This window comes from Hemiscyllium ocellatum, chromosome 2 (assembly GCF_020745735.1).
Source record: "Hemiscyllium ocellatum isolate sHemOce1 chromosome 2, sHemOce1.pat.X.cur, whole genome shotgun sequence".
In the NCBI taxonomy this organism is placed as follows: domain Eukaryota; kingdom Metazoa; phylum Chordata; class Chondrichthyes; order Orectolobiformes; family Hemiscylliidae; genus Hemiscyllium; species Hemiscyllium ocellatum.
The window spans coordinates 118187945-118206871 of NC_083402.1; positions in this window are offsets into that span (position 1 = coordinate 118187945).

Here is an 18927-nt window from a genome sequence, read left to right on the forward strand (position 1 = left end):
TCAAGCAAAATGCAAATTATACTGAAACAAAACTCTGCAGTCCTCACTTTCTCCGAGTTGATTTTAACCTACTGCGAATCTTCTTGCAAGGATGCCTTCCTTGAAGAAGCTCTCTTCCTCCCTCTACAAGGATCTCAGTGAGTCTCTCTTTCACTGCACCCCCCAGGTCATCTCCTCTGCCCTGAAGCTCTTCCGACACGTCCTCAAACAGACTCGCTATCACAGCCACATCTCCTTCCTCAGCACTAGTCTATGGAACCGACTGACCCCATATGGACTCCGGACTACGTTCAGACCAACAAAATTTAGACCCAACCAGGACAACCAGTAACCCCCTTCCACTCTGCCAAGGACATGCAGGTCCTTGGCCTCCTCCAACGCCAGACCATAGCAACACGACGTCTGGATGAAAAGCACCTCATCTTCCGCCTAGGAACCCTCCAACCACAAGGGATGAATGCAGATTTCTCCAGCTTCCTCATTTCCCCTCTCCCCACCTTATCTCAGTCCTAACCTTCGATCTCAGCACTGCCTTCTTGACCTGCAATCTTCTTCTCGACCTCTCCGCCCCCACCCCCTCTCTGGCCTATCACCCTCATCTTAACCTCCTTCCACCTATCGCATTCCCAACGCCCGTCCCCCAAGTACCTCCTCCCTACCCTTTATCTTAGCCTGCTTGGCACACCCTCCTCATTCCTGAAGAAGGGCTTATGCCTGAAATGTCGATTCTCCTGCTCCTTGGATGCTGCCTGACCTGCTGCGCTTTTCCAGCAATACATTTTTCAGCCCTGATCTCCCGCATCTGCAGTCCTCACTTTCTCCTGAAATAAAAACGTTCCTTCTCAGCTGAAATGAAAGGCGAACGTAAGAAAAAGAACCACATGGCACTGGAAAACATTTAAACAGATTTGGAAAGGGTACAAATCATGTATAGTCCAATAAGGAGAAAGGGAGGAAATCTAAGGTCCCTTCATAATTATATGAGTATTACTAAACAATATTATGCAAAAATGGTCAGAACATATCTACACCAATACTAGATGTTAAATATGACATTAAATTAGAACAATAAATTGACCCTGCTAAAATAATCAAGAACTAAATACTTCAGAATATGGAAATATGTATCAAAATCAGAAAACACATGAAATACTCAGCAGACCTATGGAATAAGAAATTGAGTTAACATCACAAGTTAATGACTGTTCATCAGACCCTAAATCCTTTGTCTACTTTGAAGAACAAAACCTGAGTACAGGTGCAGGAATGTGTTGTTGCAGTTACACTGGGTCTTGGTGAGGCCAAATCTACAATACTGTGTGCAGTTTTGGTCTCCTTTTCTGAGGAAGGATGCTCTTGCACTTGAGGACATGCAGCAAAGGCTTAATAGGGTGATTCCAGGGATGGCGGGACTGATTTATAAGGAGAGATTGACTATGTTAGGATTGTTTTCACTGGAGTTCAGATAATTGTGGAAAAGGATGTGAAAGATATAGAATGTAGGGAAATAGATGGTGACATCTTGCAAAATGTCCATATTACAGAAGAGCAAGTGCTGGAGTCTTGAAATACATAAAAGTGGATAAATCCCCAGGACCTGATCAGGTGTACCCTTGAACTCTGTGGGATGCCAGGGAAGTGATTGCTTGGCCTCTTGCTGAGGTATTTGTATCATTGATAGTCACAGGTGAGGTGCCGGAAGATTGGAGGTTGGCTAATGTGGTGCCACAGTTTAAGAAAGGTGGTAAGGAAAAGCTAGGGAACTATAGACCAGTGAGCCTGACGTCAGTGGCAGGCAAGTTGTGAGAGAGAATCCTGAGAGACAGGATATACATGTATTTGGAAAGGCAAGGACTGATTAGCGATAGTCAACATGGCTTTGTGCATGGGAAATCATGTCTCAAAAACTTCATTGAGGTTTTTGAAGAAGAAACAAATAGGATTGATGAGGTTGAGTGGTACATGTGATCTATATGGACTTCAGTAAGGTGTTCAACAAGGTTCCCCATGGGAGACTGGTTGGCAAGGTTAGATCTCATGGAATAAAGGGTGAAGATGTCATCTGCAAAATTGCTAATGTGACACCCTGTGCCTTCCTGTAGATCATCTGTGTATGTCACAGGCGGCAATGGTCCCAGCACAAATCCCTGTGGAACACCACTGGTCATGGTTCTCCATTTTGGGAGGCTCCCTTCCACAGCTACTGTCTGTCTCCTGTTGCTTAGCCAGTTCTCTATCCATCTGACTGGTGAACCCTGCCCCCCATGGGACTTCACTTATTCCATCAGCCTGCCACAGGGAGCCTTGTCAGGTGCCTTGCTGTAGTCGATGTATGTGACATCTGCAGCCTTTCCCTCATCAATCAACTTTGTCACTTCCCAAATAATTCTATTAAGTTCTATTAAAATGGGAAGCCTTCAGAAATGAGATAACGAGAGTCCAGAGACAGTATATTCCTAGTAGGGTGAAAGGAAAGGCTGGTAGGCGTAGGAAATACTGGATGACTAAAGAAATTGAGGATTTGGTTTTGAAAAAGAAGAAAGAATATGTCAGGGAATGGACAAGATAAATCAAATGAATCCTTTGAGTTAAGGAGAATCCAAAGGGTTTTTACAAATACATTAAGGACAAAAGGGTAACTAAGGAGAGAATAGGGCCCTTCAAAGATTAGCGAGGCGGCCTTTTTGTGGACTTGCAGGAGATGGGGAAGATACAAAACATGTATTTTGCATCAGTATTTACTGTGGAAAAGGACATGGAAGATAACAGAAAGTAGGGAAATAGATGGTGACTTCCTGAAAAATGTCCATATTACATAGGAGGAAGTGCTGGATGTCTTCAAACACATAAAAGTGGATAAATCCCCAAGACCTGATCAGATGTACCCTGGAACTCTCTGAGAAGCTAGGGCCCCTTACTGATGTATTTGTATCATCGATAGTCACAGGTGAGGTGCCAGAAGATTGGAGTTTGGTTAACATGGTGCCACTGTTTAAGAAGGGTGGTAAGGACAAGCCAGGGAACTATAGACCAGTGAGCCTGACATCGGTGGTGGGCAAGTTGTTGGAAGGAATCCTGAGGGACAGGATGTACATGTATTTGGAAAGGCAAAGACTGATTAGGGATAGCTTTGTGTGTGGGAAATCATGTCTCACAAACTTGATTGAGTATTTTGAGAGGGTGATGGGGAGGATTGATGGGGACAGACTGGTGGACGTGATCTATATGGACTTCAGTGGGGTTGCCCATGGCAGACTGGTTAGCAGGGTTAGATCTTATGGAGTGGAGGGAGGGCTGGCCATTTGGATGCAGAGCTGGCTCAAAGGTGGAGTATGGAGGGTGGTGGTGGAGGGTTGTTTTTCAGACTGGAGGCTTGTGACCAGTTGAGTGCAAAGGGAGTTGGTGCTGTGGCCACTGCTGTTCATCATTTATATAAATGATTTGGATGTGAGCATGGGGGGTATAGTTGGTAGGCTTGTAGGTGACTCCAGGGTTGGGGGTGTAGTGAACAGTGAAGAAGGTTACCTGAGATTAAAATGAGATCTTGATCAGATGGGCTAAGGAGTAGCAGATGGAGTTTAATTTCGATAGGTACGAGGTGCTGCATTTTGGGAAAGCAAATCTTAGCAGGACTTATTCACTTAATGGTGGGGTCTTGGGAAGTGTTTCTGAGCAGCGTGACCTTGGAGTGTAGGTTCATAGCTCCTTGAAATTGGAGTCGCAGGTGGATGGGTTGGTTGAGGGGGTGTGTTTGGTATGCTTTGCTTTATTGACCAGAGTATTGGGTATGGCTGTTGTTGGGGGGAGGGGGGGAGCGGTGAACTTGTTGCGGCTGTGCAGGATTTGGTTGGGCCACGTTTGTATGCACTTCTGGTCTCCTTCCTATCGGAAGGATGTTGTGGGACTTGGGGAGTTTCGAGGGGGATTTACAGGGATGTTGTTAGGATTGGAGGATTTGGGCTATGGGGAGAGGTTGAGTAGGCTGGGGCTGTTTTCCCTGGAGATTTGGAGGCTAAGGGCTGACCTCGTGGAGGTTTATAGGGCTGTGAAGGGCATGGATACGATAAATAGACAAAGTCTCTTCCGTGAGGTTGGGGAGTTCAGAACTAGAGAGCATGGATTTAGGGTAAGATGAGAAAGATTTGAAAAAGACCTAAGGGGCAACTTTTTCACTCAGAGGATGGTATGTGTATGGAATGAGCTGCCAGAGGAAGTGGTGGAAGATCAATAGTAAAATTGCAACATTTAAAAAGCATCTGGATGGGTATATGAATAGGAAGGGTTTGGAAGGATATGGGCTGGGTGCTGGCAGGTGGGACTAGATTGGTGGGATAACTGGTCGGCATGGACAAATTGGACCGAAGGTCTCTTTCCATGCTGTGCATTTCCATGACTCTATGACTGTAGAACTAACCATTTTCATCATTTATATAAATGATTTGGATGGGAGCATAAGATGGATAGTTAGTAAGCTTGCAGATGGAGATGTAGTGGACAGTGAAGAAGATTACCTCAGATTACAATGGGATCAGATGGGCCAATGGGCTGTTAAGTGGCAGATGGAGTTTAATTTTGATCAATGCGAGGTGCTGCATTTTGGGAAAGCAAATCTTAGCAGGACTTATACACTTAATGGTAAGGTCCTAGAGACTGTTGCTGAACAAAGAGACCTTGGAGTGCAGGTTCATAGCTTCTTGAAAATGGGTAACTTTTTCACACAGAGGGTGGTACGTGTATGGAATGAGCTGGCAGAGGAAGTGATGGAGGCTAGTACAATTGCAACATTTAAAAGACATCTGAATGGATATATGATTAGGAAGGGTTTGCAGGGATATGGGCTGGGTGCTGACAGGTGGGACTAGATTGGGTTGAGATATTTGGTCGGCATGAACAAGTAGACCAAAGAGTCTGTTTCCGTACTGTATATCTCTATGACTCTAAGTGAGGGAGGGATCTCAGAGACTTAAATAATTCTAACAGGACTAGGTTTAGAGTGAGAGGGTAAAGATATAAAAGAGACTAAGGGGCAACTTTTTCACGCTGAGGGTGGTACGTGTATGGAATGAGCTGCCAGAGGATGTGGTGGAGGCTGGTATAATTGCAACATTTAAGAGGCATTTGGAAGGCTAGATGAATAAGAAGGGTTTGGGGGGATATGGGCTGGGCGCTGGCAGATGGGACTATATTGAGTTGAGATATCTGGTCGGCATGGACAGGTTGGACCAAAGGGTCTGGGTCCATGCTGTACATCGCTATGACTCTATGACTAGACAGGGTAGATGCAGGGAGGATGCTCCCAACGGTGGGTGCAGCCAGAACCAGGGTCACAGTCTGAGGATTTGGGATAGACCATTTAGGACGGAGATTGGGAGACATTCCTTCACTCAAAGAATGATGAGTCTGTGGAATTCATGACCACAGGAAGTGGTTGATTCCAAAACATTGAATATATTCATGAGACAACTAGATAAAGCACTTGGAGCAAATGGAACCAAAGGTCATGGGGAGAAAGATAGGTTATTGAGTTGGACTATCAGCCATGATCGTGAAGAATGGCAGAGCAGGCTCAAAGGGCCAAATGGCCTCCTCCTATCTGCTATGTCTCTGTGTAAAATTTGTCTTTTGTTTAATAAAGCAAGTTTGTACCACCCCATGTAAAAATAATGGGAAAACATTCTGAAGTGGTTAGCACTGCTACCTCAGCACCAGGGACCCAGGTTCAAATTCCACCCTCAGGCTTCTGTAAATGACCAGGCCAGACCCTCTCAAAACATTTCAAGAACATATTCCAGACCCTAACTTTGCTAGTTGTTTTAAGCAAGTGTAAAGTGAATATACCTGGAGTGATGCAGCTGGCCTAACCATTTAGTTTTAAACAAAAGAGAATTTATTTACAAGATGACAGAATGAAACACAAACAGAAGAGAACAGAATACTGAATAACGTAAGCCATCTGAAAATCCAGATTATCCTAAATTAGTGACACTGTTCAAAATACTTGCAATAATCCCCATAAAAACACCTTGGAAAAATGGAAAGATCCAACACACAGTATTACAGGAGAGACAGAGGGAGAGAGAAAGAGAGAGAGAATGAGAGAGATGTAGCTGTTTCTTGGAGTTCTCATTTCCTGTCTTTGGTGTTCCAGACTTTAGTCTCACCTCTATTATTAACAACAATGTAATTTGGTTGATATTTCCTAGGAGATACCAAGGTCTCTTACCAGCGTCATATAGTTAAAGAGTCTTAAGCTGATGTAATCAAGCACATACCTCTTCTTCTGAAGACTACTAGTGATCAATACTTTATCACTTAGTACTTCTAAATCCTGCATGTTAGTCTTACAAGAAGGATTAGTGGTACCATGTCTACCTAAAAGATATTAATTGAAAGCATCTCTTACAACATTGACTTTCTAAATTGGGACAGTTGGTCATCTTTGAAATCAAAGTCTAAATAGAAAAATATATCTTCCACCTGAAGCACATTCAAGTTCATGTCTCACATTGCATATAGTGTACCAAACTAAGTGCACTTGAATATTGATCCAAGCACAAGTGAAACTAAAAAAATGAACCATGAGAGAAGTGCTTTGTCGGCTATGAATACTTGCTTTATGACTAGTGGTGGTTGAAGTAATTTAATTTGAATGTGCTGCGTTGTACTGAACTAAGTAAGAACTAAGCCATCATGTATGGCTCAGGGAAAGACTCATTTTGTGTGGAGGCATTCTATACATATCTGTAATTGCATAGAATCATACAGTACAGAAGAGGACCTTCAACCCAACAAGTATGTACCGGCATAAATAGCCCTAAAACCTTGAAAGTTACGACATTTCAACTGCTCATTCAAGAATTTTTTTAAGGCTCCCGAGGTTTCCTGCCTCAAATACCTGGTTGGGCTGTGCATTCCAAATTCCCACTTTCATCTGGGTGAAAAGACTTTTCCTCAAATCTCTTGAACCTCCTGCTTTTCACATAAACTTATGCTCTTTTGCAAATAACTCTTCAACGAAGGGGAAAGATGTTTTGTATTCACTCTGTGCATGCCCCTCATGGTCTTATACAACTTTCTGAGGTCTCCCTTCAACCTTCTCCATGACAATTAAAACAACTCAAATGTATCCAGCCTGTTTTCATAGCTGAAATGCTCCATTCCGGGCGATAAAGAGAGGCTCCATCTCCTCCTTGAACTTTCAGTTGACCTACTGATCAACTATAGTGCCTGGAGAGTCACTTCTGTATACAAACAAGTAGTTGCTGGTTAATCTAGCCAGCTCAATTAGTGGATCATCTATTTTTCATTTTGGATTTATTTAATCTTCATTGTATTTCCTGCAAGTTGTGGGATGGCAGAATGTAGCAAAATTAGTCTTGCTATCCTGAAAGGGGAGAAAGCTTTCAAAATCATCACTAACACTTCTCATGCTTCATTTGCTCCTGTCATTGCTGCCAATATTGCTTGTCAAAGTGCCAGCAACCATCACTTTTAAAACACAAAGTGAAGCTCAATCAGCGATGTTGCCAGCAAATTTTGAACTGTACAGCACCAGATGCCAATATGGGTATTTGAGGAGATGAAGTGCAAGTTGTGCTTCTTTCCAAATTATTTGAATGTCACCTTTGAAAATGGTCTCTATTTTCAGGTTAAAACACCTTTTAACCACATGGCTGATAAACATTTAATGTGGAACTTTTAAACTTAGCTTGAAATTTATGAGGTTATAAAAAGAAAAGACAAATTGACTGTAGAGATTTATTACTTTTGAACTCAATCAGTTTTTACAGTCATTTTTAATAGTTTTAACAATTTTATCCAGAAATTCACAGTGATCCAGTTCAAATGGTCATTTGTGACCAGCTGCAACCACCCTCTCACAGGAAAAGTAATTTCATATACCAATGTTTAAAATACGTGAAGTTTGCAAGCGTAATTTCTAGCTCTTCAAGAACATGTGCCAGGTCCATTCATTTATCTTTGCTGAATACTTTTCTTCATATGAATTGACACCAACAATGATGCAGTCCATGTGTGCAAGCAAGCCTGTGTCAATTGTTTGAATATAAGGCAATGTCACAATGTAATTTTCTTCATAATAGACTTGTTACCAGTGAATCTATCACATCATTGAATCTCCTCTTCCAAAATAAATCGTTGGCCCAAATAAAGTGAGATTTTTCCCACAAAGTTTTTCCACATCAAAATCAAAATATACAAAAATTTCTCAAAGCCTCAATAATTTTTTTCTTATGGGAAACAGCGTTGTACAATCAGCAAGATTCTGAATCTAGAGATTTTTAAAAAATATACTTTATTTATATAATTTGCAACATATATAACATATTCCAAATTTGACATGATACAAGTATAACACTGATCAGTTTCCTTCAAAACAGTAACTCATACACTTACAATCATAATCAAGTTTACTATATATTTGCAATACACATATAAACATTCTCTGGTGGAATAATCTCAACGGATCTTTTTATGGTTCCACATCCTTTATCTTAGACTTTGGACTTTCCATGTTGAATCTAAATCTATAAAGTTAGATGATTTCAGCAACGGTAGGGGGAATTGGTCAGGATTCGTACTTTCAATTTCTATTTCAGCAATCACAACTGGAAGTCCATGTGGAAATAACACCAAATTTGGCCATGATTCATTTCCCAATGGTTAAATAATTTGCTAATGTACATTATGTGAATCAAAATATGGACACTGGCTGTTTGGAAAAGAATCAAAGAGCAACCAGCATCTCTGGAAACAAGCGGTCACTGTCTTCATGATAGGAGGAGAAAAGAGAACATTCCTTGAGAGATAAACAAAAATACCACTTTGTTTTGTTCTTTAAAAATACTTCTAATCTTTGGAATAATCGTATTAAAAGGAATCTACCGTACAGTCTAATAGCCTCAAAGTGAAACTGAACTTAATATATTCAATTGGCAGAAAGCAAAGGATCCTAGCAGAGTATACAGGTCAGGCTATAGTTCATGGCTGGGAGAAAGTGAGGACCGCAGATGCTGGAGATCAGAGCTGAAAATGTGTTGTTGGAAAAGCGCAGCAGATCAGGCAGCATCCAAGGAGCAGGAGAATTGACGTTTCGGGCATGAACCCTTCTTCAGGAATGAGGAGAGTGTGCCAAGCAGGCTAAGATAAAAAGTAGGGAGGAGGGACTTGGGGCAGGGGCGTTGGAAATGCGATAGGTGGAAGGAGGTTAAGGTGAGGGTGATAGGCCAGAGTGGGGGATGGGGGCGGAGAGGTCAGGAAGAAGATTGCAGGTTAGGAAGGTGGTGCTGAGTTCGAGGGTTGGGACTGAGACAAGGTGGGGGGAGGGGAAATGAGGAAACTGGAGAAATCTGAGCTCATCCCTTGTGGTTGGAGGGTTCCTAGGCAGAAGATGAGGCGCTCTTCCTCCAGCCGTCGTGTTGCTATGGTCTGGCAATGGAGGAGTCCAAGGACCTGCATGTCCTTGGTGGAGTGGGAGGGGGAGTTGAAGTGTTGAGCCACGGGGTGATTGGGTTGGTTGGTCCGGGTGTCCCAGAGGTGTTCTCTGAAACATTCCGCAAGTAGGTGGCCTGTCTCCCCAATATAGAGGAGGCCACATCGGGTGCAGCGGATGCAGTAAATGATGTGTGTGGAGGTGCAGATGAATTTGTGGCGGATATGGAAGGATCCCTTGGTGCCTTGGGAGGGAAATAAGGGGGGAGGTGTGGGCGCAAGTTTTGCATTTCTTGCGGTTGCAGGGGAAGGTGCAGGGAGTGGAGGTTGGGTTGTTGGGAGGGGTGGACCTGACAAGGGAGTCACGGAGGGAGTGGTCTTTTCAGAACGCTGATAGGGGAGGGGAGGGAAATATATCCCTGGTAGTGGGGTCCGTTTGGAGGCGGCGGAAATGATGACGGATGATATGATGTATATGGAGGTTGGTGGGGTGGTAGTGAGGACCAGTGGGGTTCTGTCCTGGTGGCGATTGGAGGGGCGGGGCTCAAGGGCGGAGGAGCGGGAAGTGGAGGAGATGCGGTGGAGAGCATCATTGATCACGTCTGGGGGTAATTGCGGTCTTTGAAGAAGGAGGCCATCTGGGTTGTTTGGTATTGGAACTAGTCCTCCTGGGAGCAGATGCGGCGGAGATGAAGGAATTGGGAATATGGGATGGCATTTTTACAGGGGGCAGGGTCGGAGGAGGTGTAGTCTAGATAGCTGTGGGAGTCGGTCGGTTTATAGTAATTGTCCGTGTTGATTCAGTCGTCCAAGATAGAAATGGAGAGGTCTAGGAAGGGGAGGGAGGAGTCTGAGACGGTCCAGGTAAATTTGAGGTCAGGATGGAAGGTGTTGGAAAAGTGGATGAACTGTTCAACCTCCTCGTGGGAGCACGAGGCAGCGCCAATATAGTAATCGATGTAGCGGAGGAAAAGGTGGGGGGTGGTGTAAGTGTAGCTGCGGAAGTGTATAGTTCATGGCTGTGTAGTTTCTTTGTTTATCAGCAGTTAGGAGACATCTTTTTTATTAAAATGGTCCCAGCCAAGTTCTATTTATGACGCACTGTATGTATTACATGGTTTGTACTTAGCTGCTCTTAACAAGAGCAGTGGCAAGGGATGAGGGTTAGCCTCAGTTTTTTTGGCAGGAAAGAGAAAAAGGCTAACTGCTTCTGCATTTGTTGCTGATACTGCAATACCCCATGCATTTCTACCCTTCTCACCTCCCCAGACTTTTATTATTCCTTGCTTTATCTTCTTTTTAAAATCAGTCTTCAAGAGGGCTTGTTAGCTTTGTTGATAAGGCAATGAGCATATGGTTCAGAGTTGGGCTGACAGAATAAGATTTGTTCTTACTCTGGCTGAGCTAGATTTGATGCCTTCCCCCTTGCCATGCCTCAAAGTAAACTTAAAGCAGAAAGCTGTGCTTCACTTAACATTGAATAATCAACGATTCTATCCAGAAAACTATGACTAACAGGAAGATAGCTTTTCACTCTCCCTAAAGAAATATCATTTGTTGTTGTTCTCTAGCTACAATGAGATGAACCACAAACCTGCCTCAGCTGTACAGTCAGAGTGAGCCAATACAGATTGGAAATCTCACAAGGAATTCACCTGAATGGATAGGATAAATAGACAAAATCTTTTCCCTAGGATGGGGGAGTCCAGAACCAGAGGGCCTGGGTTTAGGATGAGAGGGGAAAGATATAAAAGGGACCTAAGAGGCATTGTTTTCATGCAGAAGGTGGTGCATATATGAAATAAGCTGCCAGAGGAAGACATATGGTAAAAATAGAATATTTCATTCTTAAAGAATCATCAAACTTTGATCAAAATGCAACACTGAATGCACAATCATTTGGCCATATCCTAGACATGATACAACTCATTTTAATGAATCCATTGTTTTAGCTTCAATACTCATGCTTCAGTGTTGCTCCTTATGAACCAGGTTTTGAAAACTTTCTACACACTAGTTCACTCATTGAGTCACAGAGACATACTGCATGGAAACAGACCCTTCGGTCCAACTAGTCCATGCTGACCAGATATCCTAACCTAATCTAGTCCCATTCGCCAACACCGGGCCAATGTCCCTCCAAACCCTTCCTATTCACCTATCATTCCTTTGCCTTTTAAATGTTGTAATTGTGTCAGCCTCCACCACTTCCTTTGGCCGCTTATTCCATACACAACCACCCTTTGCATGAAAAAGTTGCCCCTTAGATCCCTTTCATATCTTTCCTCTCTCACTGGAAACCTATGCCGTCTAGTTCTGGACTCCCCTCCCCAGGGAAAAGACATTGTCCCTATCCATGCTCCTCATGATTTTATAAACCTCTATAAGCTGACTTTCGTCTGCCTCCGACGCTCCAGGCAAAACAGCCCCAGCCTATTCAGCCTCTTTCTGGAACACAAATCCTCCAGGCAGAAGTGCATTCCAAACATCTTCTTCACTATCTTATCTACCTGCGACTCCACTTTCAAGGAGCTATGAACCTGCACTCTAAGGTCTCTTTGTTCAGCAACCCTCCCTGGGACCTTACTATTAAATGTATTGATCAGAGGTGGGGAACCTTTTCATGTTGGAAGGCCGCATTATGTTAGTTGTAATCTAATAAGGCCGCATCCAAGAAACTTCAATTATATATCATTCAAAATTCACATTTTTTAAAATTGTGGTGGTCAGTCTGTGAGGATTATTTCGTTGAATTTTCTTTTACTCTCTGGTATTTTAAAGACATTCATTTTAAGATTAAAATAAAAATAATAAAGGACAAAACAAAATATTAATTAAAAAAAGATTTGTTCTGCAAAATTTGGACTCATTCAAAAGGCCACACCCAATAGCTGAGAAGGCCGCATGCGGCCTTAAGGCCACAGGTTCCCCACCCCTGGTATAGATCCTGTTAAGACTGTTTCCCAAAATGTGGCACCTCGCATTTACCTAAATTAAACTCATTTTTAGAAGGTGTAAAATATTTTCTCTAACCTGGCTGAGATAAGATCAATATAAAACTCAAACTAATATAGCTCATGTAAATCCTTAAATCCCAAAATACCCAGTCATGAATTAGCCCGAAATTCAAATTCCCTCTCCCTCACTCCTGTAAAAAGCTATTGCACAATTGAAATGATAATGCAGTAAAAAGCTGCAGTCTCTGAAGGGACCAGGACAACAAATTTCTTATTCGAAATAATCAGAGTTCATACTATTTAAGCTCATGATCTTGCTGATTAAACGCTATCAATGTAATATAGAAAGCTCCGTAAAACATGCAAAATAGCAACATAGGTGGCCAAGGTAATTAAGAAGGAATATGGCATTCTTGCCTTCATTAGCAGGGGCATGAAACAGAAGAATTGGCAAACCATGTTGCAGTTATATCAACCCCTTGTTGGCCGCATTTGGAGTACTGTGTGAAGTTTTGGTCACCATACTACCAGAAGAATGTGGAAGATTTGGAGAGAGTGTAGAAAAGGTTCACCAGAATATTGCCTGGCTGAGGGCATTGGCTATGAGGAAAAGTTAAAAAGATTGTTTTCCCTGGAGAGATGGCAGCTGAGAGGTGACCTGCTAGAGGTCTACATAATTATGACAGACATAGATAGGATGGATAGTCAGACGCTTTTTCCCAGGTTTGAAGTTTCAATTACAATGGGGGCACAGGTTCAACGTGAGAGGGGAAAAGTTTAAGGGAGATGCACAAGGCAAGCTTTTCACGCAGAGAGTGATAGGAGCCTCTCAGAGCAGATGGTGGAAATAGGCACGTTGGCGACAAAGAGACATCTGGATGGTTACATGAATAGGGAGGGAACAGAGAGGTACAGGCCGAATAAGGGCAGAAGGTTTTTTCTTTTGTTTCGTCAGGGCATGATGATCGGCACAGATTTGGAAGGCTGAAGGGCCTGTTCCTGTGCTGTTCATTTCTTGTTCTTTTGTTCTTATCATCTGAGTATAACAGGTAAGAACTCATGTAGATGTTCAGATCATATAGTGAGCAAATGATAATGACAAGAACACTGTGGCACAGTGGTTAGCACTGCTGCCTCACAGCGCCAGAGACCCGGATTCAATTCCCACCTCAGGCGACTGCCGGTGTGGAGTTTGCACATTCTCCCCGTGTCTGCGTGGGTTTCGTCCTGGTGCTCCGGTTTCCTCCCACAGTCCAAAATGTGCAGGTTAGGTAAATTGGCCAAGCTAAATTGCCCATAGTGTTTATGGGCAATAACACGATATTATACTAACATAGTGTTAGGTGAAGGGGTAAATGTCGGGGAATGGGTCTGGGTGGGTTGTACTTAGATGGGTTGGTGTGGACTTGTTGGGCTGAAGGGCCTGTTTCCACACTGTAAGTAATCTAATCTTAACTTCAAACTGGAACACAAAAAAAAACAGAAAATGCTTGAGAAATTCCACAAATCTGGAAGAATTTGTGGAGAGAAAATTTAACATTTTGGGACTAGTAACCCTTCTTCAGAACCAATGTTAGCTTGGAAAAGATGGTATTCATACTGATGAAAAGAAGCTAGAGAGGTGATAATGGGGGCTATGAGTAGATGAAAATGGGTTTGCTGAGCTGAAAGCAATCCATGTAATGAGAAGGCCTGGGTGTGGGGGTGGGTAATAGACATGGAAAGAAGTGTTAAAATTGATATTGAATCCTGAAAGCAGTAATGTCCCCAAGTGAAAGATGAAATGTTCTCTTCCAGTTTGTCTCGAGTGTCACTGGAGGGCTACAGCAGGCCTGAGACAGAAATGTTGGCCAGGGAACATGATAGTCCGTAGAAGTGGCAGGCAGATGGAAGCGTGGGGTCATTTTTATAGATAGAGTGTTAGGTGTTCAGCATAGCAAACCCATTTTTAACCACTCAAAGCCCCATTATAACCTATCTAACTTTTTTTTCCTTGGTTTACTATCTCAATCCCTTTGCCTAAGTTTATTTCCCTCTGGCCTCTCTACTCATTCCCCTCAACCCCTCCTCTTCCCCGCCCCCACCACCCTTTCACCCATCATCAGCATAAATACCAGCTTTTTATAGCTGCTTTATAGCAGTTCTGAAGGGTCACTCGACTTGAAATATTAACTCTGCTTTTTTTTCCACAGATGCTGCCAGACCTGCTGAGTCTCTCCAGCAATTTCTATTTTTTGGTGTTTCAGATCTCCAACATCATACTACCTTATTTTACTTCAAACTGGAAACTTTACTTCATCAGTTACAGTAGCGCCTCGACATACGAACGATCCCGTTCACAAACAAATCAGTTTAAGAACAGGATTGTATGTAAAATTTTGCTTCAACATAGGTACGAAATTCAGGGTACGAACAAAGGTACAAACGCAAAAAGCCTGTGTGTGACCATGTGGTTTCATTGTTCTGCGTTGCTACGCGCTTGTTGAATGACAAAGCTCTCGGGCCCCGCATGATCTCATTCAGTTCATTTTTGGCACGTGCGCTGTGAACAGCTGTCCAAGCATTCTTATGCTATCCGAACAATGGGAAAAATTGATTCAGTTCGCGAACTGGGTCCCGGAACGGATTAAGTTCGTAAGTTGAGGCGCTATTGTACTTTGAATTCTTGTGCTGGATTCTTGTATTACATTGTTTCCTCAACATTCATGTTGAACTGTTTGCACTAAGCAAATTTACAAATTTGGTAGGTGTAATGGCTCTATCATCACTCCATCAACAAGATCATCCATCTTGAACTCACATCAGGTTACAGACTGCTATAACACTCATCCATACTTTTGTTACTTCTCAACTTGGAACTATTTCAATAGTCTTCCAACTAGCCTGACATCTCCATAAATTTAAGTCCATCAAAATTCTGCTGCCTTTGTCCAAATTTGCACCAAGTTCCTTTCACCCATCACCTCTGTGCTAACTGACCTGAATTAATTCCCTGGCCAATGATGTCTCAATTTTAAAATTCTCATTCTTGATTGGAATTCCTCAAATACCTGACGCTTCCCTACATCTGTGATCTTCTACAACACCACAGGTCTCTGTGCCTTTCCAATTTTTGTCTTACCTGCATCACTGATTTACATAGTTTCGCACTAGTGACCTTTGTAAGGAAACATCCAAAATTCAGCAGAGCCATTCCTTATGGCTCAATTATATAAAATCAGTTATATCATTTTGACGTTAATCATAGCATGATTTTTAGTTATGAAATATATTCACACAATCTGGTTTCCTTCAGACCCAAGGTCACCAGGCTTGGTTTCTGAAGAATGGCCTGCATTAACTGAAAATACCTGGTTTCTTTCTTACATTTTCCTTCCAATATTAGTCATCTCACCTGACGGCTAGAATTTATATTGAAGCGAAATTCCTTCTCAACAAACCTCCTTTATACCTTTATGAAGGTATAAATGAATACCTTTATAGTTTGATAGCTGATCAATTTAACCCCATGTTTGTTGTCTGATAATACAAAGAGATGGGAGATTGCCTGGATATCCCAAATAAATACTTGGGGACTATATAAGGGAAGACTATTGATTCAGCTAATCTCTGCTGTGAACACAAATCCTCATCTGATAATCACATCAAGATATTTCTGGATGATTCAAGATGACACAAATATTTTGAATCTCAATGACTCTTCATCTGTGAAATGAAGTATGGAGGGGACAGCATTTCTGCTATTGTTTGGGGTGGGGGTGTGTGGGGTGCTGGTGGAGAAAAGACGTTGGTAGTTCAGATTAAGTGATCGGAATGCGAGAATGGCAGAACAATGGTGTTCCTCCTACCAGACTTTAAAGAACAGACAATTCCCCCTGGGGTGGAGGTAGGTGACAGAGGACATGACAACAGAATGTAACAAGCTAAAAGATAAGAGAAGAAATGGTTCATAATTTGAAGGTGCTGAACTCAATATTAAGTCCAGAAATGCCTTGTCGAACACCACCAGCAAAATGGAGAGCAGAGCAACGAAGATGTACATGGTGAAAGAGTCAACAGAACTCCTGTCATAGGGAAGAGCAAAACTTCTTCGGGGTAGGAACTCCTCGAAGAGATGTGGCAGTCGATTAAACAGTTGATTTGCTCCTTCCAAGATGTGATTATCTTTCATGGGACACTAGACATTTAATTAGACATGTTCAGCATGAATTAGAAGTTTGTAAAATTATGAGGGGCATTCAGGGTAGGGGAGTCCAAAACTAGAAGGCCTAGGTTTAAGGTGAGAAGGCAAAGATTTAAAAGGGATCTGAAAGGAAACTGTTTCACACAGAGGGTGGTGTGTGAATTGAATGAATTGCCAGAAGAAGTGGTGAAGCCTGGTACAATTACAACATTTAAAAGACATCTGAATAGGAAGGGTTCAGAAGAATATGAACCAAATGCTAGCAAATGGGATGACATCAGTTTAAGATATCTAATCGGCATGGATGATTTGGACTGAAGGGTCTGGTTCCATGCTGTACATTTGTATGATTCTATGACAAAGCAAACAACCATTTTTTAAACTGTCTTGGCCACAAACTTGAGAATTTCTCATAAATCTCTTTCTCCTCCCTTAAGGTACTGTATAAATTGAGTTCTGGCAGTTGCACAGAACAATCTTTAATCCTTTCTTCTGAAAAATTTGCCTTCAGAAACATAATGAAGAATAAAACAACTGCATTAATATCGTGTTTTTCACAACCACCTAACTTACTGTAGGAGGCACGATGGCTCTGTGGTTGGCACCGCTACCTGACAGCGCCAGGATCCCACATTCAATTCCAGCCTTGGGTGACTCTCTGTGGAGAGCTTGCACATTCTCCCCGTGTCTGCGTGGGTTTCCTACATGTGCTCCAGTTTCTTCCCACAATCCAAAGATATTCCGCTTAGGTGAATTGGCTATGCTAAATTGAGTCTAGATTAGAGTGGTGCTGGAAAAGCGCAGCAGATCAGGCAGCATCCGAGGAGCAGGAAAATTGACGTTTCGGGCAAAAGCCCTTCATCAGGAATGGAGCCCTTCCTGATGAAGGGCTTTTGCCCGAAATGTCAATTTTCTGCTCCTCGGATGCTGCCTGAACTGCTGCGCTTTTCCAGCACCACTCTAATCTAGACCCTGGTTTCCAGCATCTTCAATCCTAGTTTTTACCTATGCTAAATTGACCATAGTGTTCAGGGATGTGTAGGTTAGGTACATTAGTCTGGGTCTGGGTGGCTTACTCTTCGAAAGGTTAGTTTGGACTTGTTAGGCCAGATGGCTTGTTTCCACACTGTAGGGATTCCATGTTTTTTTTTAATCTTAAAGTAATTTACAGCTAAAGAAGAACTTCTGAAATATAGTCACTGTTGGAATGTCAGAAGGGCAGCAGCCAATTTATATTCAGCAAAGTCCCTCAAACACGAATGTGATAATGATCATGTGGATTTCCTCTGGGTGCTCCTGTTTCCTCCCACAGTCCAAAAATGTGCAGGTTAGGTGAATTGGCCATGATAAATTGCCCGTAGTGTTAGGTGAAGGGGTAAATGTAGGGGAATGTGAATGGGTGGGTTGCTGTTCGGTGGGTCGGGGTGGACTTGTAGGGCTTAAGGGCCTGTTTCACACTGTAAGTAATCTAATCTAATAAGTAATCTAATCTAATAAGTAATTTGTTTTTTATGATGTTGACTTAAGGATGAATACTGGCCAGGAGATCAGGAAGAACTCCCCTGCTTTTCTTGAAAAATGATGTCATGGGATCTTTTATAATCAACATGAGCAGGCAGGTGATACCTTTTTCTTAACATCTCATCCAAAAGTTGGCATCTCCAACAGTGTAGAGCACCCTGGTCCTGCAATGACTTTGTGTTCAAGCCCTGGAGAGGGAATTAAGGCTGAAGCCTGAACATGACATGTAGTACCACATGAGCCATGACTGAACTCAACTGGAATGAAATCCTTTCCTTGCATTAAGTGTTTTCAATATCCAAAATATTCCTTCGCCAGAGAAATAAAAAGGATCTCTGATGAAGAGTCATCTAGACTTGAAACATTAATTTGCTTTCTCTCCATGGATGCTGCCTGACCTGCTTTGATCCCCAGCATTTTTTGGTTTCAGTTCAAATAAAAAGAACAATCTTTGCTTCAATCTATGCAACAAATTACGGTTAATTGTGATGTTGTATCCAAAGAACACAAGTGGGTGGAACACAGCTAAGTTGAAAAGTTACTTTATCAAAAATGGCTAAACAAGTTAGCCCTTTATTCTTTAGAATTTGAAAGAATGAAGGATTATTGAAACAAGATTGTGAGGGGGCTTGACAAGGACAGATGTTGAAAAGATGCTTTCGTTAGGTGAAGAATCTTGAACTAGGGGACACAATTACAGAGCTGAAAATGTTGCTGGAAAAGCGCAGCAGGTCAGAAGGGCTCATGCCCGAAACATCGACTCTACTGCTCCTTGGATGCTGCCTGACCTGCTGCACTTTTCAACAACACATTTTC